Source organism: Osmerus eperlanus, chromosome 7 (genome assembly GCF_963692335.1).
Source record: "Osmerus eperlanus chromosome 7, fOsmEpe2.1, whole genome shotgun sequence".
In the NCBI taxonomy this organism is placed as follows: domain Eukaryota; kingdom Metazoa; phylum Chordata; class Actinopteri; order Osmeriformes; family Osmeridae; genus Osmerus; species Osmerus eperlanus.
Genome location: NC_085024.1, coordinates 18,091,242 through 18,102,945, shown reverse-complemented (window position 1 = coordinate 18,102,945; position 11,704 = coordinate 18,091,242). Strand labels below are relative to the sequence as shown.

Here is an 11,704-nt window from a genome sequence, read left to right as displayed (position 1 = left end):
AAAACGAAACAAAGAGTCCTCTCTCACTATTGAAACCTTGCTAAGATCATACTCTTCATTGCTCTCTCTGTTTCTCCCTTGCCACCTCTCTCTCTCTCACCCCAGTCCACACCCCTTGAAGCATTTTGAGTTGTGTTTTACATGTCAGGGAGTACAGTAAAGTATAGTAAACAAATACAGTAAAACAAGATTTTAATAAATCTATTTAAAAGGTGTACTAACATATTGATAGTGACATGATTGCTATTCTAAAAGGATTGAACATCGTTTAACAACGTGTTTGGGTTTAATGAAATGTACTGTCCGATACTATATTTCCCTAAACGTGGAAATATGGAGTGTGTAGCTTCCCCAAAATGGCAGCCGCCGCCATGTCAGGCCATGTGTGTGAGGATGGCACAGGAATTCCCAAAGGGGAAGGCGCTTCGGAGAGCAGATGCCCACTGAATGCCTCCTGAGAGCGGCATTGAGAACAGGGAGTGATTTAATGCAAGCACATACACACACACGCAAACAAAACACCTCCCCCATCCCCCCGCCTCCCTATCAGTGTGTCTCGTGATTTCCGCAATTAACAAACACATCTGAGGTGATTAAATGTGAGGCTAGCAGAGAGTGGGGGGGGGGGGGGGCTAGTGAGGGGGATGGAGGATGGGTTGGCGTTGGTTGTGGTGGTGTTATTGAGGCACAACGTGGCATGGTGGTCGGAAGCAGTGTTGTTGTTACCTGCTTTTGGTCTCTACTTCCATTTCATGCCAGCGTCGTTTTTCTAAGATGGTGGCGCGGGCTGCATCTCACAATACAGGAGTAGGGGGCAGGCAGCTGAAGATGGAGCAGGGGGAGGAAGGGAAGGGAGGAGGAGGGGAGAGAGCGACGCAGAGGAGGGCGAAGAGAGGGAGGGCAGAATCAACAGCCACCCCTCCTCCTCTCTGTTTTTCAGTCTCGTTTTGCGCTGTCTTTCTTAGTTGTGTGTTGGAGGTAGCCTGCGTAGAAAATAAGAGTTGGGGGGGAAATAAAGGACGCATTTTAGTTAATGTTTTAACCAGCGCATGAACACAGTTCATACAAGGATCTGTGCACTGATATACAAAAGCTCCGCCCCCCCCCCCCACCACCACCACACACACACACACACAATTTTCATGTCTGTTCTCATGGTACAGTCTGCCCCTGAGCATGCAAATGACTTTCATTATGCAAATGCATGCAAATCAGATCCAACCATCTGAGAATCAAGGCTGGGAAAAAAAACTCGACACAGAGATTGAATGAAGAATGAAAGAGAAAAAGAAACGAGGGAGAAATCCTTTTGAGTGGCAGGAGGCAGTAAGTAAGGTAAATGTTGTGTGGAGCAACAACCATGGCCCTGATTGAACAAACACGATAACCTTTTTATTATTTTGTAATCTTATTTTTGGACCATTTTTGCAGCATACTTCATTTTTGTAGTTTCAAATGGATCTGACGTACAGTCAATGTATCATAAGCAACAATATGTCTGTTTAGAGTAATCAAATATTTTTTTGCCGGGAGGAACTATGCTATCGGCATAGCATTGTGCTATTTTCATTTTTTCCTGTCTTTTTGCTATCCGTTGAAAGGAAAAGTTGGAATTGCTTATCTCATCTTCACCAAAAAGGCCAATCTTATTGTTTAACGTCTCCCACACTTCTCAGCACAGACAAACAGCCTAACAGGGAGCTATAAAGTCGAAGGAGCTGCTGAATGTAGCTAGTCTTAATGCTAACTATAGGGTGAACTACCAGATGTCCTTAGCCTGTATCTCTCAAACACATTCAGTAGAACAATTAGTGAACACTGCTATTCAAAGAACAAAACCAACAAAGAAAGCTGACCAAAAGGGGAATGAGGCCATGCAGTCTGATTTCGCTAATACTCTGACCAGAAGAACAGATCCACCATTAGGCGGCAGAAGAGCGAGACAGCTTTTGTCTCAGGGTGCCAGAAGTGGAAGGCCTATTTTGGAGTCTGGAACATGGGAGAAAGAACAGGGGTGAAGGCAAGAGGTCTTGGAGTGTGAGAGAGTTGGGTGTGAGGAAGGCAGGGGCAGGACTAGACAGAATGGGGTGCCTCTGTTGAATAGTGGGCTTGCCGTTCCTACCTCTCCTAATTGGCACTTGACATTGTTTTGGCCATTGGCACTAAACTGGGAAGGCTTTCAAGCCCTCTCTAGGTCCTTGTTGGAAAAGTGCCTTATGCAAATATAGTGAAAGGGGTACATTGTAAAGCCTCTGATATTAACAGTACAGCCAACAATGAAATTGTGTGCTTACTGTGGACTAGTAGGTGTGTGTGAGAGAGGAACACAAGGACGGACCGACCAGTTTCAGTCTGGACAACCCTTCACTCGATGCTCTGCCAAGTCATTTCACCCAAATGGGCTTTTCTTTGGTGTTTTAAAGTTTACCACAGGAACAATTGTGCTAAATACTTCCGCAACATTTGCAAATGTTCCCGTTTTTATTTTGCCACTTGAATGATTTCCTAATCATTGATGGTATTGAAGCATGTTGGCTAGACTTCACTTCAAGCAATGGGCCAACAAATGTTTAAATAACATTCTAATGCTGCAATGATTTTTATATGGCATTATTTTATGTCTGTATGGTTTAGAGCGCTCCTTTGGGTGAGTCTAGAAGGACATCTCTACAGACACCCTTTGGAGTTAACATACAGATGCCATGAAAGTTTGCTGTGTTAATTTTTTTTATCTGGAAATCTATTAGAAACTAATAGTCCAAACTAGTCCCCCACTCCAACTTCCTGGAAGAAAACCTTAAGTGTTCTTTACTTGCAAACAGATTCCTTCTTAATTACAACATAATCCTCCAAACCGCTAGTGAAGGAGACATGGTAGTGCATCCAGCACCAGCGACCAAGGACGTGGTCTGAACAAATTCAAAGTACACCTGTTGCTGCTAAGTCACCCAACTTAATGTATTCCTTTCTGGGTGTGGGCCCATTGACTTCTGCATCTGCATTCATGGCTTTGAGAGCGAGAGGGGAGGTAAGGGAACACAGGACATGTTCTTCTGTCTCAGCCTAACAGGGATACCATTTTCTGAGCTCTTTTGGTGTGTTCCATCAAGAGAAAGGGTGGGAAAGAATCACTGTGCCTTTTTTCAAAAAGCCGTCTGGCTGCGGTGGTATTGAAAGGGTGGTAAAGGAACCCATTGTCCCTTTCTGACAAGTGGACTAGCTCTATTGACTGTAAAGTCTACTGGTTTGGGAGGGGTCTGCTTTTCTACTTGACACTTGGAGTCTAAATCGGTTTGCCTAATGCATGAAAGTCAAGGAAAACCCACCCCTTCATCACTTCCTTCCTTTCCAGTGGCATCCTTAAACTCTTCTCTTTTCTCCATCACCCTCCTGCCTTCCGGCTGTCTCTCTCAATTCTAGATGAAACTAAGGGTGAAGGGAGAGAGCCAGAGGTGGTGTGGAACTACACTTTCTGTGCCATTTTCAGTCTTTTTCCCAGGGTTCCCAGTGTGGGGTGTTAGTGATATAACTATGCCACACACACACATACACAGTGTCAGAAAAAAAAACTGTTGCATCATCATCATTGGCTCCCTGGGCGCTGCTCAGAATATAAGCACCATCTGTCCTGGCCTTCATTTAGACTTTACTTTACTCATTGAAGCTAATTTCTCACCTTTACATTTCAAAAGTGTCCTCCTCTAAAAGTGCCCATCTCCTTTCCCTAGTTCTTTCTTTCTGTACTGGTACAGGCCACCCCAGAAAATCACCTTACCAGTGGCAATTGCCACGGGACAAGCAATGGACCCAGACAAAAGAGCAGGTGCCAGTGTGCCACTGGAGGAAGTGACATCTTCACTTGCCTCTTCCTTTCAAGGTCCTCACTTCTCTCAGTCGCTTGCAAGCCCCCAAGCTCAAATGTCACATTCAGCACCTGCAATGCACCACGTAGGGGCAGGAGCAGGACTCACTGGGGCTGCCACTGTGATTGGTTCAGTCCTGCAGCCATGACATGTCCAGAGTAATGTTTTCCACATCGTAGTCAGATTTACATTTTAAGAAGTTTGATCAGGTATGGCATTGGAATTGACCCCCCCCAATCCTATGCCCACTGTTTGAAATTCAGCAGTGTAGTGGTAGCTTCTGGTCTTATACGTATTTCCACTTCACATGGTGAAGCAGAGCCCATGTGTTTTTCCTAAGACAGAAATATCCACAGAAGCCTTACTCAACATGATTCCCCTCCTTGCATTCACAGAAGGAGAAAAGAAATCACCATCATGGCCACTGATGACTGATTGGAGGTGTGAAGATATGATTGACCAATTATTCCACACTATGGGCTCAGGGCCTTTACCCCCAGAGATTGTTCCCTTACTCTCTCTCATGCCTCTTGTCAACGAGGGCAGTTTTTGGTTGATTGCCCTCAGACCACTCCCCCACAGAGTTGCACACAGTGGCATTGAGCGAGATCCCATCAGGCCTTTCCACATGGTAGCACCTCACGCAATAGAGGCTTCACCACGGCCCATTCACCGCCAAACCCAAACTGTCAAGTCAAATCAAACACTGCCCAAAAAAACCTGAATCAAAGACCTCCCCAAGCAACAGAGAGAGGGGCAATAAATCAAACACGGCTAACTTAACAAAACTGGCCTTAAACAAATCTTGTCCCTTCGCTTAAGTGCCAGCAGGGAAGTTGAGGCCTGGGATTATCTTGGAAAGTGCATTGTTAATTTCCCAATCCCATCCAAGTCTGAACATATGTATAATTCATTGCGCCATATGTAGCTTTGATGATGGAACAGTCACACATTCCGTTCGCAGTGCATACTTCCCTAGATTCCTAGGACGCTTAGCCTAAGCTTGAATTAAGCTGAACACTTGTGGGATGTGTACAACACCCGCTCACTTGTTAGCGACCGACAAGCTAACTTGCTGAACAACTTGCAGGCCTTCTTTAGGTACGCCCTCAGCTCCGGGTCATATGAGGCTAAGCCCCTGCATGCAGCCCCTCACAGTAGGATCAGTGGCTTACTAGATTAGAAGTGATGCTGTTGGACCAACCAGACTGCTATGGACCAACACCACTGGCGATGCAGGTATGAGGAATATAACACATCTTTTTTCTGTGTATTTAAACCATGCACAATCCTTTGGAAAAAAAAACAATGGTGTTGCAATACAGAGTGACTGTGCAGAGACATTCCAGGCCAATGAAAAGTATGGTGTCTTTGGAGCGTACGCACAGACACACACACACACACACACATTTACATTTATTCATTTAGCAGACGCTTTTATCCAAAGCGACTTCCAAGAGAGAGCTTTACAAAGGGCATAGGTCACTGATCATAATTAGCAATCAGATGAGGTTGTATTGACTTACCTTACTCTATCCTTCTCATGTCCTATTGGTGATTCTGCCATTCTCTGGCATGGCTGTGAATTGTAGGATATAGTGGGGGTGGGGGTGAGGTGTGTCTGGGGGTCTTCATGCCTTTCAGGAGTGTAATGGGATTCTTGTTACTTTCGGTTATCTAGCTTTATGAAGAATGTACATCACTCATACAGCTAGATAACCAAAGATAACAACCAACCCCTAAGGCTACCCATCCTCTCAAGTCGCAGGTGACAAATTCTGGTGAGATTATGACCTAATAATCAAAGAGAACTTTGTTTAAATGTAGGAAAACACCATTCTGCTTTCTCTATATGTTGTTATGGTTCCTAAAGTGCTTCTATGGTGTTTAACATGCATGGGAGTTCACATTAAACTGTTTCTGTGAAGATCAGGTCTTATCAATGCCATGAATTGTTTGTCTAATACTTAACGTGCTAATCAATAACATACTGTGTTTCACCCACTTCATGTGTTGCTCAAATTAAATTGAGTTTTAGTCTGAAACAGTACTGTTACCAATTATCTCCTGACTATCATTTCACAAGCAATCTTTTGTTGCTGTCCATCTATAAAGAGCTTTGATTAGGCACCTAGCCAGTAATGTGTTAAACCAAAGCCTTGATTCCTCTAAGTAAAATAATCAGCATGAGGCTTGATCAAAACACAGAAGCTGGTTCCACAAGCTGCCAAACTAGTCCAAACTGGTTACAACAAGAATGACCTTCCCAGACCACCCCTCTTTGCCTCTGCTCCTGCCCCTATGGTGAGCCCGTCTCCTGTGAGGACTTGCCACATAGGAGGGTGATGGCTTCAAACACTGACCCCCTGCTATGACCAAAATGTATTTTCAAATTAAAGACCCTGACTGTTCTACTATGTCACTACAAATAGGAATTTGTCTTCGATTATGTTTTCCTATTTTATGTTAGACCAGAGGTTCTAAGAGTAATATGGTCAATGTTGTGGGAAGAGTAGGGCACAACAGTTCTGCGCACACACACACACACACACACACACACACACACACTATAGACTAACATAATTACATACATACTGTATATGTACAGACAGACACTCACATATATGCATTCACACACTTATAGCACAAAATGGTACATGGCACATGGAATAATTAAAAGCCTTTTTGTGTGCCCAGCATGAAAATGCTCAGACCCTAGTGTTTTATTTCCTTTTAGGATATTGAGAGAGAAAGGGGGGGAACATCCTCACCCTTCACCACGTGCCCTCTCATTTATAGTGTGGTGTCACACAAAAGCATGAATTAGCAAGAACGGCTGCATCTGTTAGCATACACAAAATCCCAATAAAATGGCATTGTTATAACTCCTGATGTGTCAGAATGGATATGTACATTTTGGCTGGCTTTGGCTCTCAGGAAATGTATTTGTATAGACCTGATAATTATCTTTCTTTTCACGTTCTTACTGACCGCTTTATCTCTTACCACTGTATAAAGACAAAACAGGGCCCCTTCAGAGGCATGCACAAACACTCATTCACTCACTTGTTTACTCACTCACACACCATAAGAATGACAGTATGCCATAGAAGCAAATAGTTTATATTTGGAGCAAAACAAAAACACTAAATTATGTGAAAAAGTAACGGGAAGATAAATATGGCCTGGATATGTATACGTTTCCATTTTGTACTATTTAATTCTATTTATACTGCTCTATTTCAGAGAATCCAGCAATTAATTGCATGCTTAATCACTTGTGGGATTTAATCATTTGAAATCTTCTCATTTACGATTCCTTATTTTTATTTTATAAAAATGGTGTGATTGAATACAGTTTGCAGTTTGCAGACACCATTATTTTGATTTCAATACTTCAGCTTCAATTTATTACACATTTTAATCAAACTGCATTTAATAATATTCTATTATATATTTGTGAATGTATTACATGTGTATTCATGTATTATTTGTGTGTCCGAGACACATATAAATATATTAAATACAAATAATTATTATTATTTGTATTATTTCTATGGAAACTGTGATTTGTCGCTATACTTTTGATATACAACACCCAACTTTGATTATTTAAAAACAAGTCTAGAAAACACATGTCCATGTTCAATTGGTAAGCCTTATTTTAAGAAATATAATACAGTAAACCACATGTATTCACTTTTGATTTTATATTTAGCTTATTAAAACGAAAAAAAACTGATTGTTTAGTTTGATAAAATCTGAATCATTCATGTTAGCTATCAACAAATAACTATCAACTTTTAAGTTATCAGCTGTTTGAGGAATACTTTCAATTGTTGCAACGTTACGTAGAACGTAAAGGTACCATTCCCATCCCAGTCTAAATGCAGACGCAGCAACAAAGTGTTGCAGCAACAATGACAGACCTAATTCAATTACGATCTTCTCTGCATCGTGCCGGCCAAGTAATCGTCAAAGGGTATGCCTAAAAAAGGCTTCCTTCAGTCAAAAAAAGGCTAATCATGGTTTTGGATGAGACATAGATGACGTCCTTAAAATTGGCGCCTCTAATTGGTAATAATTGCGGAACAGGGGAAATAAAATATCGGCCAATTGATAGAGCCTATATGGCCAATACGTTGCGTTTATAGTTTTTTGAGTCGTTGTGATGAGATTGGATGAGAGTTTGCGTCCACTTGTCTGTTGGTGCCTTTGGAATACAAGGTAGAACCCCTTTGTCAGGCTTGCCTGGATTAACGCACCAGCAACGAATATGAACAAATTATCTCTTAGCTTGTACTTCTAAATTGACCAAATGTAATTGGCGAAGCTGCTGTTAATATTGTATGCGACTGGTCGTAATGGGTTCACTGCATCACTCACGCACTGGTAAACGGGCACCTGCAATAACCATTAGGCTAGACCACTGTGGAGTTTAGCCCTATGGATCGATTGATTGAAGTATTTAATCGCTAACATAACTAATATTTAAATGTTCTACTCTGAATAGAAAAACAGATTTCCAAACGTCCATTGACACATATTAGGATATCAAAGTGTATAAACTGTTTTACAGCTATGGTACTATTGCCAAACTGACCAAAAGAATACTGTCCAAAGCTAACATGTTTTCTAGTTCGTTTATGACTTTCAGTTTGAATCATTCAAAATATTTTAAATAGCCTAGGGATAGCATTGAAATTCACATTACCTATGCCAAGTCTGATTCTTCTGAATGTCTCTGGGGAATGCTGAAAAAGACAACAATATTTGTTTTTCAAACATGGATCATTTGCTGCACATTGGCAAACAGTCAGTCTTTGTTAAGCGGACAGTTTTTGTTATCTAAACTCTATAGTCTTGTCTGTATACCCATGTAGAATATTGCATGTGCAGTAGTGCAGCTAAAAATCTGCAGCTGCCCTTCCATGATGACATGCCACACACCATGATTCAATACCATTTAGCCAGCGCCTCATCCTCTCTAAAACTGGACATTTTAAAGTCCAGTCCTCTGTAGAATTCAATTATAGATTACACTATTGCATTAGTTCATCTGAGTATACCTCAATAATCACTAGAGACCCCTCTAGAAAAATAATGGCAAAGCAGTTTACTGTGGCACAGAGGCAGAGCCTAACTTGTCATTACTTGAATGGCATAGCCTCTAATATTCTACACATGTATGATAATACCTATCAATAAATTGTGGCAACACTGTTTTCATTTCCAGGAATGTGTGTGTGTGTGTGTGTGTGTCTGTGTGTGTGTGTGTGTCTGTGTGTAATTATTAAGCAATTATTTCCCACCAAAAACCCACTTAAAATGGCTTTGTACAAAATATCGTTAATCTACATGATTATCATTAACAAAGCTCCTGACCATTTTCAGTTTCAGACAGCAAAATACAAAATATTGTTATATTCCATACTGGTAATTATTTGGGTAATATAAAACACATGTTATAAGGACTTCTAACCCCTTTTATTGTCGCAGCATCTTTCAAGCTTTCAGTGAAATTCAAACAGATACATTACTCGTCTTTATGAAAGAGGCTGCATTGATATTGCAACGTTACTTACATTTTTGTAAGTAAATTGTCAACATTAATGTTTGAATCATCTATGCCACAAGGAGACGTAAGTCTAAAACAGTCTATATAGAATGCGAGCACGTGTGCTTGAAGGCCTCTGTTATTGGTGCGCACGTGCAGAGCGGGTATTTTGCCTTCTTTATTTCACTACACAATGTACATTTTTCAACTGTTGCAGTCTACTTACGTTATTACGTGTGCGTTTAACTCATATCTCATGTGGATCTTGGCTATGTAGAATAGGCCCTACGTGGATACTTTTGGCCTCAATTGTGCTTCAGTAGCATAATAGGCCATGTATCTGAAATACAGGGAAACTGGCTCTTACTTAGGTTACTGTAAACATACTCTACTAGTTTGTAATTCATTTAAAGATGAATATTCGTATGACCCTATGTTTGTCAGGTACAGACTACAACTGTGGGTCTCTGTGAGTGACGCATAAGTGCAACATTCCCAGTTGACGGACCTGGTACTAATCTTAGTCCACTTCACAATGCACCATTGAGGTTAAACAACCATAATTCAGATTAAATTACATCTCAGTTTCTGTTTACACAACATCAAATTTAAATCGATGATGCCTTAAGAGCACACTTTTGTGAAAGAAAGCAAGATGGAATATGATCCTTGATTTAATGTCTGACCTTCCAGTAATGTTATTGCCATTATAGTCTGTGAAATGTATAAAAATAGTTCATTGACATATACGCTACTCCAGAATGGTAGGCTAATGATTTGACAGTGAGTCGATAACCCTTGGTTCTACTTTGGACAGCACGAATACTCAGTTAACCAGCATGCCTGTTAGTTATCGTGCCTGGCTTTACATGAGGCATACTCATTGCCGAACCCAGTATGATAACATTCGCAAGCGTATTCTATTTTGTAAGAAATGTCCTCGGCATCCATCGCAAATACGGTTAAAGATCAGATCATTACGCAACAAGCCAATACATTTTCATATGTTTGCATACTCACCCCGTTGTCTGCAAGCCACGGTGGTGTACGCTCTCCACAAGAATCAACCGAACGAATCAAGAGACGTAGAACAACTGAGCGCTTGTAGCTTGGCTCGCGCTTAGTCTTGAGCTTCATGGCTGCGGCTCATCGTGACGTCGGGCTGGCCACATCCATTCAGCTTTTCGCGACCGGGTTCCCCTGTTGTTTGTCATTGCGATTATTTCCCATAGAGTTGGCGTTCGCCTCCCCCCGCGGAGAGCAAAGTGAGCTGCTCGCCGCCCCCCGCACTTGCTGCTCCCTGTAGCTACAAGATGCGTATGGATTTAAACGTGCCTGCCAAAAACATATAGGCTCCCATCACTAAGACCCTCCCCTTATGACATAATGCAGTTTTACTTTGTCCCCACCCTCTGAAATTAGGAAAGCGGACATCGATAAATTATCCAAAACCTTTACCATGTTCTGTTTGTTCAAGCATGACATCCGTGTTCATTTACTTTCTTATGTTGGTCATCAAAAAGACTTGAAAAAATCAGACACCACCGTTCCCTATGGCATAGCCTACATTTATTTGCGTTCATTTTATATAATACATCAAAAAAATATAATATTCCACATAACACAGGAAGCTGTTGTCTACAAATGTAACTGTCTGTTCCCAACTGGAACTCGTACCTGTGGTATTGCACGAATTTTGTGTAATCTCGTCAAATTACCAGTATTTGTTTGACATGAAGGCCTCAGCATATGTGGGCTAACTGTACGACTGAATCAAGTGCTTGCATTCACTTTTTCTTTTGTCTGGCCCTTTTATACACAGGAGCCGTGGAATGTGACCACTAGATCGCAGGGTGAGACCGTGCAAATCAGCTTTTACTGTCACCACCGAGTCCAGACCCCAAGACAAGAGCTAAGAAAGGGGTCTAGGTCGCTTGATTATCATAATAATCAGATCGTGGGGATAAAATTCTCCTTTGAATAAATTACCCGTTCAATAGGAGGCACGACAGCCAAAGAGACAACTTTGTCAGCCCTAGAAGTTGTTGGTTTCCCTCTGGCAATGTTCAGGGGTCCCCCTTTCTTTCTCTCCAAATTATGTATGCTTTCCAAGAGATCAAACTAAAGTATAAATACAGCGACTGTTTCTTTCCCGGGCTTAACTTGGTATGCTCTATCTCTCTCTCCAGAGCACAACTATGCCTGGTTACAAAGGGCAGGCCTCAAACCGTTATTTGGAAGCAGACGTGGTCGCGCCTAATGGGCTAAGGGCTGGACACAATGA

The 11,704-nt window shown here is 41.7% G+C and overlaps 1 long non-coding RNA gene across 2 annotated transcripts in view; it reads right to left on the bottom strand.

Moving 5' to 3' along the window:
- The window catches only part of LOC134023385 (uncharacterized), a 13,063-nt gene extending 2,494 nt beyond the window's left edge, over positions 1 to 10,569 (bottom strand). Inside the window, exons 1-4 of one of the 2 annotated variants that reach the window (XR_009930769.1) lie at positions 10,441 to 10,569; positions 8,578 to 8,617; positions 5,390 to 5,500; positions 727 to 983 (exon numbers count right to left, since the gene is read on the bottom strand). This is a non-coding gene — a long non-coding RNA (uncharacterized LOC134023385). Of the gene's footprint in view, positions 1 to 726; positions 984 to 5,389; positions 5,546 to 8,577; positions 8,618 to 10,440 lie in introns of those variants that run through there. The other variant, XR_009930768.1, reaches the window with a different exon arrangement.
- Between the last annotated feature and the right edge of the window lie 1,135 nt (positions 10,570 to 11,704).